Source organism: Entelurus aequoreus, linkage group LG05, assembly GCF_033978785.1.
Source record: "Entelurus aequoreus isolate RoL-2023_Sb linkage group LG05, RoL_Eaeq_v1.1, whole genome shotgun sequence".
NCBI lineage: Eukaryota > Metazoa > Chordata > Actinopteri > Syngnathiformes > Syngnathidae > Entelurus > Entelurus aequoreus.
In genome coordinates, this window is record NC_084735.1 from 27,631,266 (window position 1) to 27,646,475 (window position 15,210).

Genomic DNA, 15,210 nt, shown 5'->3' on the forward strand with positions numbered 1-15,210 from the left:
TGCTACTAGAATAATCCTGGCCTGAAATGTGTGGGTTTGTTTTTTTTAGAGAAGGGAGACTTTTGGCTCACTTTGAGGTGATCCTAATGAATCCTAATTAGCATAGTGTTGTTATTGTGCACAAGGTAGCCCGCCTTTCTATGGCAAGTTCATTAAGCAACTCCCAAAACGCTTGCTTTGCACTTTAACCATTGTTTCTTTTAGAGAACTGTACCCAAAGACCTGAATTATTGATTGAAATATTGATATACATCTTTTTGATTGAAACTTTTATTAGAAGATTGCACAGTACAGTACATATTCCGTACAATTGACCACTAAATGGTAACACCCGAATACATTTTTCAACTTGTTTAAGTCGGGGTCCACGTTAATCAATTCAAATATATACTATCAGCATAATACAGTCATCACACAAGTTAATCATCAGAGTATACACTACCGTTCAAAAGTTTGGGGTCACCCAAACAATTTTGTGGAATAGCCTTCATTTCTAAGAACAAGTATAGACTAGAATAGAGTTTCAGATGAAAGTTCTATTTTTCTGGCCATTTTGAGCGTTTAATTGACCCCACAAATGTGATGCTCCAGAAACTCAATCTGCTCAAAGGAAGGTCAGTTTTGTAGCTTCTGTAACGAGCTAAACGGTTTTCAGATGTGTGAACATGATTGCACAAGGGTTTTCTAATCATCAATTAGCCTTCTGAGCCAATGAGCAAACATATTGTACCATTAGAACACTGGAGTGATAGTTGCTGGAAATGGGCCTGTATACACCTATGTAGATATTGCACCAAAAACCAGACATTTGCAGCTAGAATAGTCATTTACTACATTAGCAATGTATAGAGTGTATTTCTTTAAAGTTAAGACTAGTTTAAAGTTATCTTCATTGAAAAGTACAGTGCTTTTCCTTCAAAAATAAGGACATTTCAATGTGACCCCAAACTTTTGAACGGTAGTGTATATATTGAATTATTTACATTATTTACAATCCAGGGGGTGGGATGTGGAGGGGGTTGGGGGGGGGGGGGGGTAGGTTATGTTGGTATCAGCACTTCAGTCGTGAACAATTATATAATCTGAGAAATGGACATTGAAACAGTGTAGGTCTGACTTGGTAGGATATGTACAGCGAGCAGTGAACATAGTGAGTTTAGAAAGCATAAGAACAAGTATATACATTTGATTATCTACATTTGATTATTTACAATCCGGGGAGGTGGGATGTGGTGGGGGGAAGGGTGTTAGTCTAGGGTTGTAGTTACCTGGAGGTGTTATTTTAGTGTGGTTTTGAAGGAGGATAGAGATGCCCTTTCTTTTACACCTGTTGGGAGTGCATTCCATATTGATGTGGCATAGAAGGAGAAAGAGTTAAGACCTTTGTTAGATCGGAATCTGGGTTTAACGTGGTTTGTGGAGCTCCCCCTGGTGTTGTGGTTATGGCGGTCATTTACGTTATGGAAGTAGTTTGACATGTACTTCGGTATTAGGGAGGTGTAGCAAATTTTATAGTCTAGGCTCAGTGCAAGTTGTTTTACTCTGTCCTCCACCCTGAGCCAGCCCACTTTGGAGAAGTGGGTAGGAGTGAGGTGTGATCTGGGGTGGAGGTCTTGAAGTAACCTGACTAGCTTGTTCTGGGATGTTTGTAGTCTAGATTTGAGGGTTTTGGAGGTGCTGGGGTACCAGGAGGTGCATGCGTAATCGAAAAAGGGTTGAATGAGAGTTCCCGCTAGAATCTTCATGGTGCTTTTGTTGACCAGGGAGGAAATTCTGTAGAGAAATCATGTTCGTTGATTGACCTTTTTGATTACCTTGGTTGCCATTTTATCACAGGAAAGATTAGCCTCTAGAATGGAACCTAGGTAGGTGACCTCATCTTTCCTGTGATAACAATGTCATCCACTTTAATAGTGAAGTCACTGACTTTCTTAAGGTTGATTTGGGACCCAAAAGACCAAATTAAAAACCAAATATTAAAAACCAAATATTGCACCCATGCAGCATAACAACAAACCACTTTAAGGATGTCCTGCAGTGTTGATAACAACAGCGCTCCTCCTTCCCTCCTGGGTGCACTATACTGCAGGAAGCGTAAGTATACAAGTGTGAGCAGGAAGTGAGCCTGATGAGCCAGTTTGTCCACATTCCCACCTCAGTTGCCACAGTTGTTCAATTGTGACAACTCGGCTGCTACTGCTCACTAGCAGAGGCGTAGCACCAAATTTTGGCCGTTCTGTAACTTTTTTCACCATGTGCCACCTCAGAAAAACTTGGTTCTCCAAGTACCACCATAATGAGCAACATTGAAATACAGTAGCGTAATAGGCCTAGATATTCATTAAAAACAGGGCAGAGGTTTTATTTAACAAGCATATTTTCCGTATTTTCCGGACCATAGGGCGCACCGGATTATAAGGCGCACTGCCGATGAGCGGATCTAGTCAGTTCTATTTTCATACAAAAGGCATACCGGATTATAGGGCGCATTAAAGGAGTCATATTATTATTATTTTATTTTTTTTCTAAATCGAAAACACTTCTTGTGGTCTACATAACATGTAATGGTGGTTCTTTGGGACGGCGTGGCGCAGTTGGGAGAGTGGCCGTGCTACTAACCTGAGGGTTCCTGGTTTAATCCCCAGCTTCTACCAACCTCGTCACGTCCGTTGGGTCCTTGAGCAAGACACTTCACCCTTGCTCCGGTGTGTGAATGTGTGTGTGAATGTGGAAATAGTGTCAAAGCGCTTTGAGTACCTTGAAGGTAGAAAACCGCTATACAAGTATAACTCATTTACTATTTGGTCAAAATGTTGCATAGATGATGTTTTACAGGTCCTCTTCAAGCCGCTTTCTGACAAGTCGCTTCAGGATGCGCTGTTTTGTGGGCGGTCTTATTTACGTGGCGCACCTTTGGCAGCGTCTCCTCCCCGTCATCTTTGTTGTAGCGGTGTAGCGTGCAAGGACGGGAGTGGAAGAAGTGTCAAAAGATGGAGCTAACTGTTTTAATGACATTCAGACTTTACTTCAATCAATAACGGAGCAGCATCTCCTTATCCAACAACAACGCCGGAAATGCCATCCATCCATTTTCTACCGCTTGTCCCGTTCGGGGTGGCGGGGGGTGCTGGAGCCTATCTCAGCTGCATTCGGGTGGAGGGCGGGGTACACTCTGGACAAGTCGCCACCTCATCGCGGGGCCAACACAGATAGACAGACAACATTCACACTCACATTCACACACTAGGGCCAATTTATTGTTGCCAATCAACCTATCTCCAGGTGCATGTCTTTGGAGGTGGGAGGAAGCCGGAGTACCCGGAGGGAACCCACAGTCACAGGGAAAACATGCAAACTCCACAAAGAAAGATCCTGAGCGCAGGATCGAACCCAGGACCTTCGTATTGCGAGGCAGACGCACTATCCCCTCTACCACCGTGCTGCCCCGCCGGAAATGTGTCCCATGAAAAATCGTCCGACCGGAACTCTCTTGTAACTAAAGTTCCTTGGGTGATTAATGTAAACTCACTATACCGGTTTGTTTTAGCACTTTCATGGCGAGTTTACTCACAGATATAAGTAAGAACTTTACACTACTTTATATTAGAAATGGCAACAGCGGAGGAAGAATGTCCCATTACAAGAGGATAGAGAAAAAGAAGAAGCTTATCGACTACAAAGGCGGACCCGCGCAATTTTTCAGGACTTTTGCAGATCCCAAATATACATCAGCAGGTACTAGAAGGTAAGAAAAGTTTATTTTGCATAATATTGCAAAACAAAACGCCGGATAATGTCTTACCTTATACACACACCATAATAATACTTGTATGTTGAAGCATATCAAGCGGTGCGGCTTCATAGCTTACCAAAGTCGTACTAAAACATTTTGATAGATTTTTGAGGGCCATGTGTAATGGTGTATATTTTCAAAGGAACATATAAAATGTTGGTGTTGTTTACTTGAGTCATATTGCAATCTACACATATCTCTTATGTTTGACTGCCATCTACTGGTCACACTTATCATTTCACCATGTACTAAATAAAATAGCTTCGAGGTGAGTAAGCAAAACCCGAATTATTCCGTACATCAGGCGCACCGGGTTATAAGGCGCACTGTCGAGTTTTGAGAAAGAAAAAAAAGATTTTAAATGCGCCTTTTAGTCCGGAAAATATGGTAATATTTTTGGCCAATGTAACATCCACACTGTACCACCAGATGGAGGCCGCATAACACTTATGGTACACGTACCACAGTTTGAGAATCACTGCACTGGACTCCTGAAGCCCCCACGCCCCCCACCCCATCCCCAACGTCAAATACACACACAGTTGATATGTTTGCATGCACTAAAAACAATATATTGCATGGGTTTGGAAGAAATCAGCTTTTTAAAACAAAATGAAAAACCTTACTAAGGTTTTTGACTTTTAAAAGTTGGGGTTAACATATCTAGACTAGACAAAATAGCTACATCAGGGGTGTCCAATGTGCTGCCCAAGATCCAATGGCTGTTTTTTTATTGACACATTCCACAGAATTGCGATGTGACGGTAAGAAAATTTCATACCACGGTTATTGTGGTATTGTTAAATGTGCCAAAAACAACTAACACTGCTAGAAAGGTTGCATGTTTAGTACACTTATTCTTCACTTTTACTCTTCGTATTTTATATTTTTAAAGGCTAAACTGTTATTGTTTAAAATATAGGTTTGTACTGTAACACTTTAAAGATTTATTTAAATGAAAAGTGCGTTACAAATAAAATCTATTATTTCTGGCAGGTGTTGTGGCGTCCTATTCTTTTCATCAGTCCTTGAACGCACCGTAAAACCCCCGTCGTCTCGTATTCCTCTGAGCATACAACGATCACTCTTTCCTAAAAGAGTACAGCTTGTAGGTTCAATGTACACAATTGAATATTTTAGTTGCTCAGACAGCAATGTGTTTATGCAAGTTTAGATTGGGGTATGTTGTTTCTTAATGTTAATTGTTTTTATATTAGCATTTATCAATCAATCAATCATCAATGTTTATTTATATAGCCCTAAATCACAAGTGTCTCAAAGGGCTGCACAAGCCACAACGACATCCTCGGTACAGAGCCCACATAAGGGCAAGGAAAACTCACCCCAGTGGGACGTCGATGTGAATGACTATGAGAAACCTTGGAGAGGACCGCATATGTGGGTAACCCCCCCCCCCCCCCCCCCCTAGGGGAGACCGAACGCAATGGATGTCGAGTGGGTCTGACATAATATTGTGAAAGTCCAGTCCATAGTGGATCTAACATAATAGTGAGAGTCCAGTCCATAGTGGGGCCAGCAGGAAACCGTCCCGAGCGGAGACGGGTCAGCAGCGCAGAGATGTCCCCAACCGATGCACATGCGAGCGGTCCACTCCGGGTCCCGACTCTGGACAGCCAGCACTTCATCCATGGCCACCGGACCTGTGTATCTCTCCCCCTCCACAAGAGAGAGGGGGGCAGAGGAGAAAAGAAAAGAAACGGCAGATCAACTGGTCTAAAAAGGGGGTCTATTTAAAGGCTAGAGTATACAAATGAGTTTTAAGATGGGACTTAAATGCTTCTACTGAGGTAGCATCTCTAACTGTTACCGGGAGGGCATTCCATAGTACTGAAGCCCGAATAGAAATGCTCTGTAGCCCGCAGACTTTTTTTGGGCTCTGGGAATCACTAATAAGCCGGAGTTCTTTGAACGCAGATTTCTTGCCGGGACCAGTGCCGGCCCAAGCCTCCATGGGGCCCTAAGCAAAATTTGATTTTGGGGCCCTCTATTTCTGCAAATAATATTGATTGTTGATCATTCACACACCTACTATAAACTCATTGCGGCTCTGGCAGTGTTGTTTACATTATTCTATTGTCAGCCTGGCATGTCTTTACAAATGACATGTCATTTATAAAGATATGGGGGTGGCCCAGTTAAGAACATAAATAATACCAATGAATGAACGAATGATGTCCAGAGTGCCACATATGGTTCCTAATCTTAAAATGTAGAAAACATTCAGCTACAAGAGTGGCCTGGGGTTGAACAGTCCAAGTGATAAAGCTTTGTATTTACAGTAAAAGTGTCATCTTGTCTCATCAGTCTTGTACATATTAGTCTTTAATTACTAGTTTATATTTTTAGTTAATTGTTCATATTTAAAGTTTACTTTGTACAAAAAGAGCGCAGTCTACTGAGGTTAAATTCAGTTAAATTCAAGTTAAATAAGTTTTGCAGTTAACTTACTAGATAAATCAGCTGTGGTTTCAGACATGGAGGGGACAGTGGGCACAGAGGATGGAGGTGTGTGAGAGAGCACTGTAGAGGATGGAGATGGACCTAAGATGAAATACATACATACATACATATAGGCACACATATTAATGAGATACTTTGACTATATTAATTTCCCTTCAGGTGTAATGTTTATACTAAGAAATTAAATGTATACTGTATGGTGACAAGTCTTTTCCTCACCTGTGAGTGATGACTCACAGTTGAGCCTGAGGATGTGGACTGGCTCTGGGCTGATTCTGTGCCTCCAAAGTATTTTAACAACGCTCCTGGGGAAGTTTCACATAACTTATGAGTTGATGTAAAAAATATTGTTTATTTTACTCACATAAATTACCGTGCTCTGCTGCAAACAATTTGTGCAAACAACATATCTCACTACTAGTAACATGATGCTAAAAACATATTGCTAGCACCGCGCTAGCTAGCTAACGTCACCTAGCTAAAGCTAATTACAGCTACAAATCCCTTTTGTAAAACTTTTTATTACCATGTCATGCAAACATACCTTTATCATGGCATTTTTTCTCCTCTTCCACTTTCTTCTTCCTTTTTTCTGCACCTGAAGGATATGTCCTTTTTTGTGACATTGTTTTTCCTCTATCTGCGCTTTTGATGCCCAGTGCGCACTGGCATTGCACGGCAGGCGGCAAACGTCACAGGTGCAGCAGAGGCAGTTTTACATTTAAAGAGAGGCAGGAAGAATCACTAGGCCTAGATCAGCAGCAGCACTCTGTTGACCTAAAATTGTGTTTTTGTACAATAATATATCTTTGATCATTTAGAAATCAACAGTCAGACTCGTACATGCAAAAAATAAAAAATAAGAATTTTTTCTTAATTTATTTTGGGGGCCCCCTGGTGGCCGCGGGGCCCTAAGCAAGCGCTTAGTACGCTTATGCCTTGGGCCAGCTCTGGCCGGGACATATGGTACAATACAATCGGCAAGATAGGCTGGAGCTAGACGTCTAGTATTTTATACGTAAGTAGTAAAACCTTAAAGTCACATCTTAAGTGCACAGGAAGCCAGTGCAGGTGAGCCAGTATAGGCGTAATATGATCAAACTTTCTTGTTCTTGTCAAAAGTCTAGCAGCCGCATTTTGTACCAACTGTAATCTTTTAATGCTAGACATAGGAAGACCCGAAAGTAATACGTTACAGTAATCTTTAAGCTAGCAAGTTGGCGCCAGTCAGTCCGTGAGTTTATCAAAGTGCAGTTATCTAGCACGTTTTTTTTATCCTTTTCATTCAAAACGGTAATACTAACTGTTGGGAGTTTTATCGCGGTTATCATGATTACCGTTTATCATTACATCCCTACTACAGACTAAAAAAAAAAAAAAAACTGATCTGAAAACCAAAATGGCTGACAACCCGTGCATCTTACTGTGGTCGCAGTGCATCACAGGTTTCAAAGTACATTGAGATTTGATTACCCATTGAAGTGTTCGTGTTAAAATGACGTTGTTTTAGAGCATATGACGTGTTTTAAGAGCATTGGAAGTTTTTATGGGGGGGGGGTTACAAAGACTTTGATTGCATATAATTTTCATAAAATAAATAGCGTCCCTGTTTAGCAAAAATTCAGCTACCACGGGGAGGTCCTGTCATCATGTGTACAAATTTTTTTTCAAGATATGGTAAAGTTTTTAGTATTCTGAAGGGTTTAGTTGGCAGTGTAAGATCAATATTAGTAAAGAATAATAAGACAATTTAAAAAATCCCAAGGGGATTTGTTTAAACACTACACAAATGTGCTTTTTAAGCTACAACACAACGCTATGATGTAAGTGTTTTGTTTGGATAGTTCAGCTTATAGTGATTGACCTACACTGTATTGTAGTATCTTTAATGTATCCAAGTAAAGTGGCCACAAAATGAATTTAACTAGTCATAGAACATGTCATTATTCACTATTATAAATGTAAGGTACCCTCTAATTCAGAGTGTAAAGTAGAGATTTGCTGATTTACATACAATTATCATCAGTGGGTTGTACGGATCATAATAATACACCAATATTATATGGTAATGTCATTACTATTGCATTTCCTATGGTTAAGCCTCCCCTTGTCTTTAAAAAACAATTTTTTTAGTTTAAAGTTCCTAACTTTAATCAAGGGTCCTTGAACGCACCACGGTTATGGGCAATGAGATGCAAAAGTGAAATGTACATAAAACTTACATAACTTTCTCTAATGCTGCCGCAGATAGATTATGACTAATACCCGATCATTATGCCCTAATATCGATTCTCAAATTAAAATACCTTTGATAGTCAAAGTATGTGTGGAGCCGTATAAATATTTTTTTATAAATTAAAAAAATAATGCTCAAAACAGATATTGTCAGCTCTGTGTTATTTGTGACTAAGTTTATTGTTATCGATTATTAGTTAGAATATTTAATCTATCCATCCATTTTCTACCGCTTGTCCCTTTTGCGGTCGCGGGGGGTGCTGGAGCCTATCTCAGCTGCATTCGGGCGGAAGGCGGGGTACACCCTGGACATGTCGCCACCTTTTTTTTCCTTACATATAGATTTTTTTGCTCTTTTTTATGCATTTTTACTGTTTTTCCCCATTTAAGAAAAAAAAATAATTAATACTACGATTGTGTAATTGTATAACCTCGTGTGTCAAAAATTCTGCCTGTATGAAAATATTAATGTTCAGGTACTAATTTATCAGTGTTTACTATGTGTGTTTATTTTTTTAATTAACAAACTAACTAAATTTTGTTTATATTTTGAATATGTTCTATTTTTATTTTCAGAGGTTCTAACATTTTAGATTGGGGTGTCTAAACGTTTTCCCCCTAGGGCTGCTTACTGAAAAGTCAAGTATTTTGATATTGTTCTATAAAAAAAATGCTAAAAACTGATATATATATTTATTAGGGTTGTGAACGATAAACCGATGCGACCGAGTATTCGGTTCAACAAGTGAGCGATTAGATTGCATCGGTAGCAGACTCCTCAATCAATGCGAATAATCCATGAATTCCTTCCTGAATCGGTTATAGAGTCATGGATCGGTTATCGCGAGACTTTGCATGGGTTGGCTAGATTACAATATGCGTCAGCGTCTCTAAAACAACGCGAGAGCTGAAGCTACTCGCCAACGCGGTAGCCGCCTAGCTGGTATTAGCACGAGTGATAAACAAGAGACAACACGGAAAATGAATGTGGAGGAGAACGAAAGCGTCAGTCTGACCGAAGGTGATAATGGACCGAGAAAGATGTTCAAAAAACCCCACTACAGTGGTGGAAAGAGCAGCAGGACTTGCCACTGCTGTCATCTCTGGCTAAAAGATGCTGCATCCCGGTGTTGTGCCGGGAAACTCACCCCTGCCGTAAAATGCACCCCCTGACGCGGGAGCGCGCTGACGTCACTCGTCTCGAAAAGTATATCTAAACTCTGCTGTAATGACCGAAGTGGCTGAAATCGCCTCTTTTAAATCGCCTCTTTCGGCATAAAAAAGTACATAAAGTGAAATAATCAAAGTTTTCTTTACTTGTGGATGGATTACAAATTGTGAGCCTTTAATGATTTCGTCGTCATTCAAGTGGCTGAAATCGCCTCTTTCGGCATCAAAAAGTACATCAAGTGAAACACACGGAATCTGAACGTGTGTTCAGTACTGCGGGAGACATTGTTTCCACAAAACGTAGTCTGCTCAAACATGAGCATGTGGATCAGTTGATTTTCCTTAAAAAAAAATCTGCCCTCCAAAAAAACAGAGGACAGTGATGATGAAAATGCACAGGCATATTGTAGTGAACTACTGCTCTTTGACCTGGGAAACGGTACCTCTCACACAGTAGTTTGATTTTTCTTTTTACATATGTATTTCTTTTCTATATTCTTTTACACAAAGCACTTGTCACTGTGCTCATTGTTGCCACATTTTGAGAAGTGTACTAGGTGTGTAACTTGTTTACATTGCACCTTTGTTACCTACCTCTAGTGTTCATTGTTACCTACCTCTAGTGTTCAAAACACTATATGCTCAGGTTGAAATATTGAATCTTTGTTACCTACCTCTAGTGTTCATTGTTACCTACCTCTAGTGTTCAAAACACTATATGCTCAGGTTGAAATATTGAATCTTTGTTACCTACCTCTAGTGTTCATTGTTACCTACCTCTAGTGTTCAAAACACTATATGCTCAGGTTGAAATATTGAATCTTTGTTACCTACCTCTAGTGTTCATTGTTACCTACCTCTAGTGTTCAAAACACTATATGCTCAGGTTGAAATATTGAATCTTTGTTACCTACCTCTAGTGTTCATTGTTACCTACCTCTAGTGTTCAAAACACTATATGCTCAGGTTGAAATATTGAATCTTTGTTACCTACCTCTAGTGTTCATTGTTACCTACCTCTAGTGTTCAGAACACTATATGCTCAGGTTGAAATATTGAATCTTTGTTACCTACCTCTAGTGTTCATTGTTACCTACCTCTAGTGTTCAAAACACTATATGCTCAGGTTGAAATATTGAATCTTTGTTACCTACCTCTAGTGTTCATTGTTACCTACCTCTAGTGTTCAAAACACTATATGCTCAGGTTGAAATATTGAATCTTTGTTACCTACCTCTAGTGTTCATTGTTACCTACCTCTAGTGTTCAAAACACTATATGCTCAGGTTGAAATATTGAATCTTTGTTACCTACCTCTAGTGTTCATTGTTACCTACCTCTAGTGTTCAGAACACTATATGCTCAGGTTGAAATATTGAATCTTTGTTACCTACCTCTAGTGTTCATTGTTACCTACCTCTAGTGTTCAAAACACTATATGCTCAGGTTGAAATATTGAATCTTTGTTACCTACCTCTAGTGTTCATTGTTACCTACCTCTAGTGTTCAAAACACTATATGCTCAGGTTGAAATATTGAATCTTTGTTACCTACCTCTAGTGTTCATTGTTACCTACCTCTAGTGTTCAAAACACTATATGCTCAGGTTGAAATATTGAATCTTTGTTACCTACCTCTAGTGTTCAAAACTATGCTCAGGCTGAAATATTGCACTTTGTTGTTACTATTCTCTGCTACTTTTACCTCTGGAGTTCCCATCCTACAATTCAGCCAGAATTTTTTTGGTCCAAATCTAAAGATAAATACATTGACATGTGATTTTGTTGTTCTGTTTTTTTTTTTTGCCAGTGCCATAAAGCCACAATGCTTGGGGATTTGGAGTCTTGAATATTAACCGTCAAATCGAATCGTATCGTTCGGAATCGAATCGAATCGAATCGGTCTGTAATAAAAGGATATCGTTTTTTAATCGAATCGTAACCTGTGTATCTAGATGCATATCGAATCGTTTATCAGAGAGAGATGTGCAACCCTAATATATATATATATATATATATATATATATATATATATATATATATATATATATATATATATATATATATATATATATATATATATATATATGACAAAACTTTGTGTTGTAAGTGACTTAAGTATATTATTATCAGTAGTATAAAATGTTCAACTTTTTCTCATTACATTCCAATTTTTTACTCTTTTTTTTTTTTTTCTTTTCTTATATTTTTAGTGTTTATTTTTTTTAGATATCCATTCATCCATTTTCTACTGCTTGTCTCCAGATATGTTATCTGAAAATACACATTTAAAATTTTAGCGGACACGTTAGGTGTATTTGCATAAAATGTCTGTATCGGATCGGTATCGCTGATAACAGCCAGAATTTTACTTGTTATCAGATCGGAAAGAAAATCAGTCGTATCACACATCCCTAAAATTACGTTGATGATTTCATGACGTCTGTGTAGAGTGAAAAGGTTTGATGCTAGCTTTGTTGCTATCCAGGTGGAACAAATAATTTTTGAAGTTTTGATTCATTTGATTAAGCAACCTTATTATTGAACTATTGTTATGTATTTTATCTTAACATTTGTAACGAACCCCAAATGACTGTTAAAAAAAAAAAATTGTGAGAAAACCGGGCTTAACCACTCCAATCAATTGGTGATTTATTAATTTGTGTGTTTGTTGTGTAGATAATGTCACTTTAGCCACCTATAAAATCTTGTTTAGGACTACAAAACGCCTGACCCCAAACAAGCAGCATATTTCACCGTGTGCTGCATATGACTTGACATCCTGGCAATAGTGAATAATCCTAATTCCCTTGTATACATCCTCTTAATCTTTCCATGTTATATCTAAATGCAAACCATGAGCCACGCCGCAATCAAAGAGAACGTCCGGAATCCTTGGAATTTTTTTTTCTTTTTTTTTTTAAAGAGCGGGAGCGAGACAAAGGCTGACTTTGATTCCCTCGCTGAAGGTGCCATGCATGTTGCACTTTAACTAGCCAGTTAGAGCCGGTTACTTTTTAATTCCCGTCAGGGTCTCTCCTGTGTAAACGCTATGGACTCGTTTCCCGTAGGAAAACGATGAACATTGGATTAATCCGTTCCAGTGTCAAACTAGAGCCACCTCAATTGACTGTATCAGCAAAGATAGATAGATCAATCCTCTAAACCAGGGGCCCACATAAAGAAAAGTCAAAGTATTTGGGGGGCATTTTGATATTTTTTTACTCTGTCATAAAAAAAGGTGCTGAAAACAGACATTTTACGTACAGACAGATTTTATATATCTTTAAAGACAAAACTTGGCGTCAGCATTGTCAATTTGTTACGGGGTCAAAGTGTTCTAACATTATTTTTTACAGGGGTGTCCAAAGTGCGGACCAAAGCTGAAGTTTTGTCGGTAAAAAGCAACAGTAAAAGTGTAGGGAAAAAACAGCCAAAAGACATAATGTAGTATGTAAAAGCTGACATTTTGAGTCCAATAATAATATAATTGTGTTACTTCTAACACAATGCAGACACTAAGTTTTGATATATATAATTCATGTCTGTGTCTACCATTTATTTTTACTAAATAGAAAAATATCAAATGGCCACCACATATTTAAACTTTCCAATTTTGTCTTACATTTTCAGCTTTTTCTCATTACCTCACGTCTTTTTGCTCTTTTTTTAATACGTTTTTACTGTTGTTTTTTTTTCCGACAACATGTTACGGACCAATAAAACTCGAGCGGCAGGCCACAAATGACCCCCGGGCCACACTTTGGACATCCCTGCTCTTAAAAGGTGAAAATTAATTTGCTGTGGTGTAAAACACACAATTTGACTTCTTAAAAATAGTTTTAAAAAAACATTAAAAAGTCAGTGCATAATGTTTCTGGAAATTATGCAATATGTAACTGCATATTCAACAGCCAAATTAGGCGCCTTTGTTTGATTTTTTGTATGTTTGTTTGTTTGAGCTGTTTTGAAATGGTTCTATTGTCATTTATATACCAAATAACATTGTGGTTTATATCGTTATTGCAGGATGCTGCAATATATATCGCGATACAGTCCATTTATTATTATGTTGATATCTACTTACGTCTTAGTTGCATTCTAAGTTGCATAGAAGTTCCTTTTCCGCTTCTATGGAGGTTATTAATGCCCTATGGCGATGGCACTAGAAAATAAAAATGGAGAAAACGTTTTTTGCGTCTGGTGCGTCAGGTATGATCATTTTTGTGCAACTTTATTGGCATATTTTCGTGGTCCAATATCCGCTTGACGACCACAGAAGGCATTCCTGAGACGGTTGTGCGAAAATGTCAATAGAAGTCAAATGTACAAACAATAAAACAGCGACTCCGGCGTCGCTTTATAAGGGCCCTGTAATGCATAACCACATGTTCTTACCTATTGGCAGCTGTTTTTGTGTATTTAGAATCTGCATAAGTCCAGAAAATTTTAAATCAAACCGGACATATTTATATAGTATTCTTGCCTTCCTTCTTACGTCCTCCAAACGAGCCGTTTGGAATTTGCTATGTCCTGTGAAGATTTCTGGATAGCTCCATATATGGTATGCATTTAGCCAAAGTGCTTTGCACATTGCAGTCCAACGCTGTAGTCAATACGCTCCTTCTTTTTCTCTATCTTCTTGTTGAGCTCGGGCCCAGCGGAGCCGGCAGCGTTTCTGGGTGTTGTTGATAAACGGCTTTCGCTTTGCATAGTAGAGTTTTAACTAGCACTTACAGATGTAGCGACAAACTATAGTTGCTGACAGTGGTTTTCTGAAGTCTTCCATGTGGGGATATCCTTTACACACTGATGTTGTTTTTTGATGCAGTACCGCCTGAGGGATCGAAGGTCCGAAATATCATTGTTTACATGCAGTGATTTCTCCAGAGTCTCTGAACCTTTTGATGATATTACGGACCGTAGATGGTGAAATCCCTAAATTCCTTGCGATAGCTCGTTGAGAAATGTTGTTCTTAAACTGTTCGACAATTTGCTCACGCATTTGTTCACAAATTGGTGACCCTCGCCTCATCCTTGTTTGTGAATGACTGAGCATTTAATGGGAGCTGCTTTTATACCCAATCATGGCACCCACCTGTTCCCAATTAGTCCGTTCACCTGTGGGATGTTCCAAATGAGTGTTTGATGAGCATTCCTCAACGTTCTCAGTCTTTTTTGCCACTTGTGCCAGCTTTTTTGAAACAAAATAACAAAGTTTTCCAGTTCGAACGTTAACTATCTTGTCTTTGCAGTCTATTCAATTGAATATAGGCTGAAAATGATTTGCAAATCATTGTATTCTGTTTTTATTTACAATTTACACAACGTGCCAACTTCCCTGGTTTTGGGGTTTTTATTATTGCAGCAAAATTATTTGCAAACGTTTATCTCAATTTGTGCGCGTGTAATCCAAGACGCGTGCATGTGTGTACTCATTTGTGTGTCTGTGTATCAACCCGAGTGTGTGTATTCAAATCTGCGTACATGTGTTTTAAGTTGTCTGTGTGTCCCTAATCAGAAAGAGCCCTC

General features: G+C 38.9%; 1 protein-coding gene and 1 long non-coding RNA gene across 3 annotated transcripts in view; one reads left to right on the plus strand and one right to left on the minus strand.

Moving 5' to 3' along the window:
* The window catches only part of cgnb (cingulin b), a 108,516-nt gene that overhangs the window by 1,385 nt on the left and 91,921 nt on the right, over positions 1-15,210 (plus strand). The gene's annotated exons all lie outside the window — the stretch shown is intronic.
* Positions 5,246-7,452, minus strand: LOC133649678 (uncharacterized). The gene is made up of 3 exons (XR_009826115.1): positions 6,819-7,452; positions 6,494-6,579; positions 5,246-6,355 (listed from the first exon to the last, which is right to left on the minus strand). It is a non-coding gene; the product is annotated as an uncharacterized LOC133649678 (long non-coding RNA).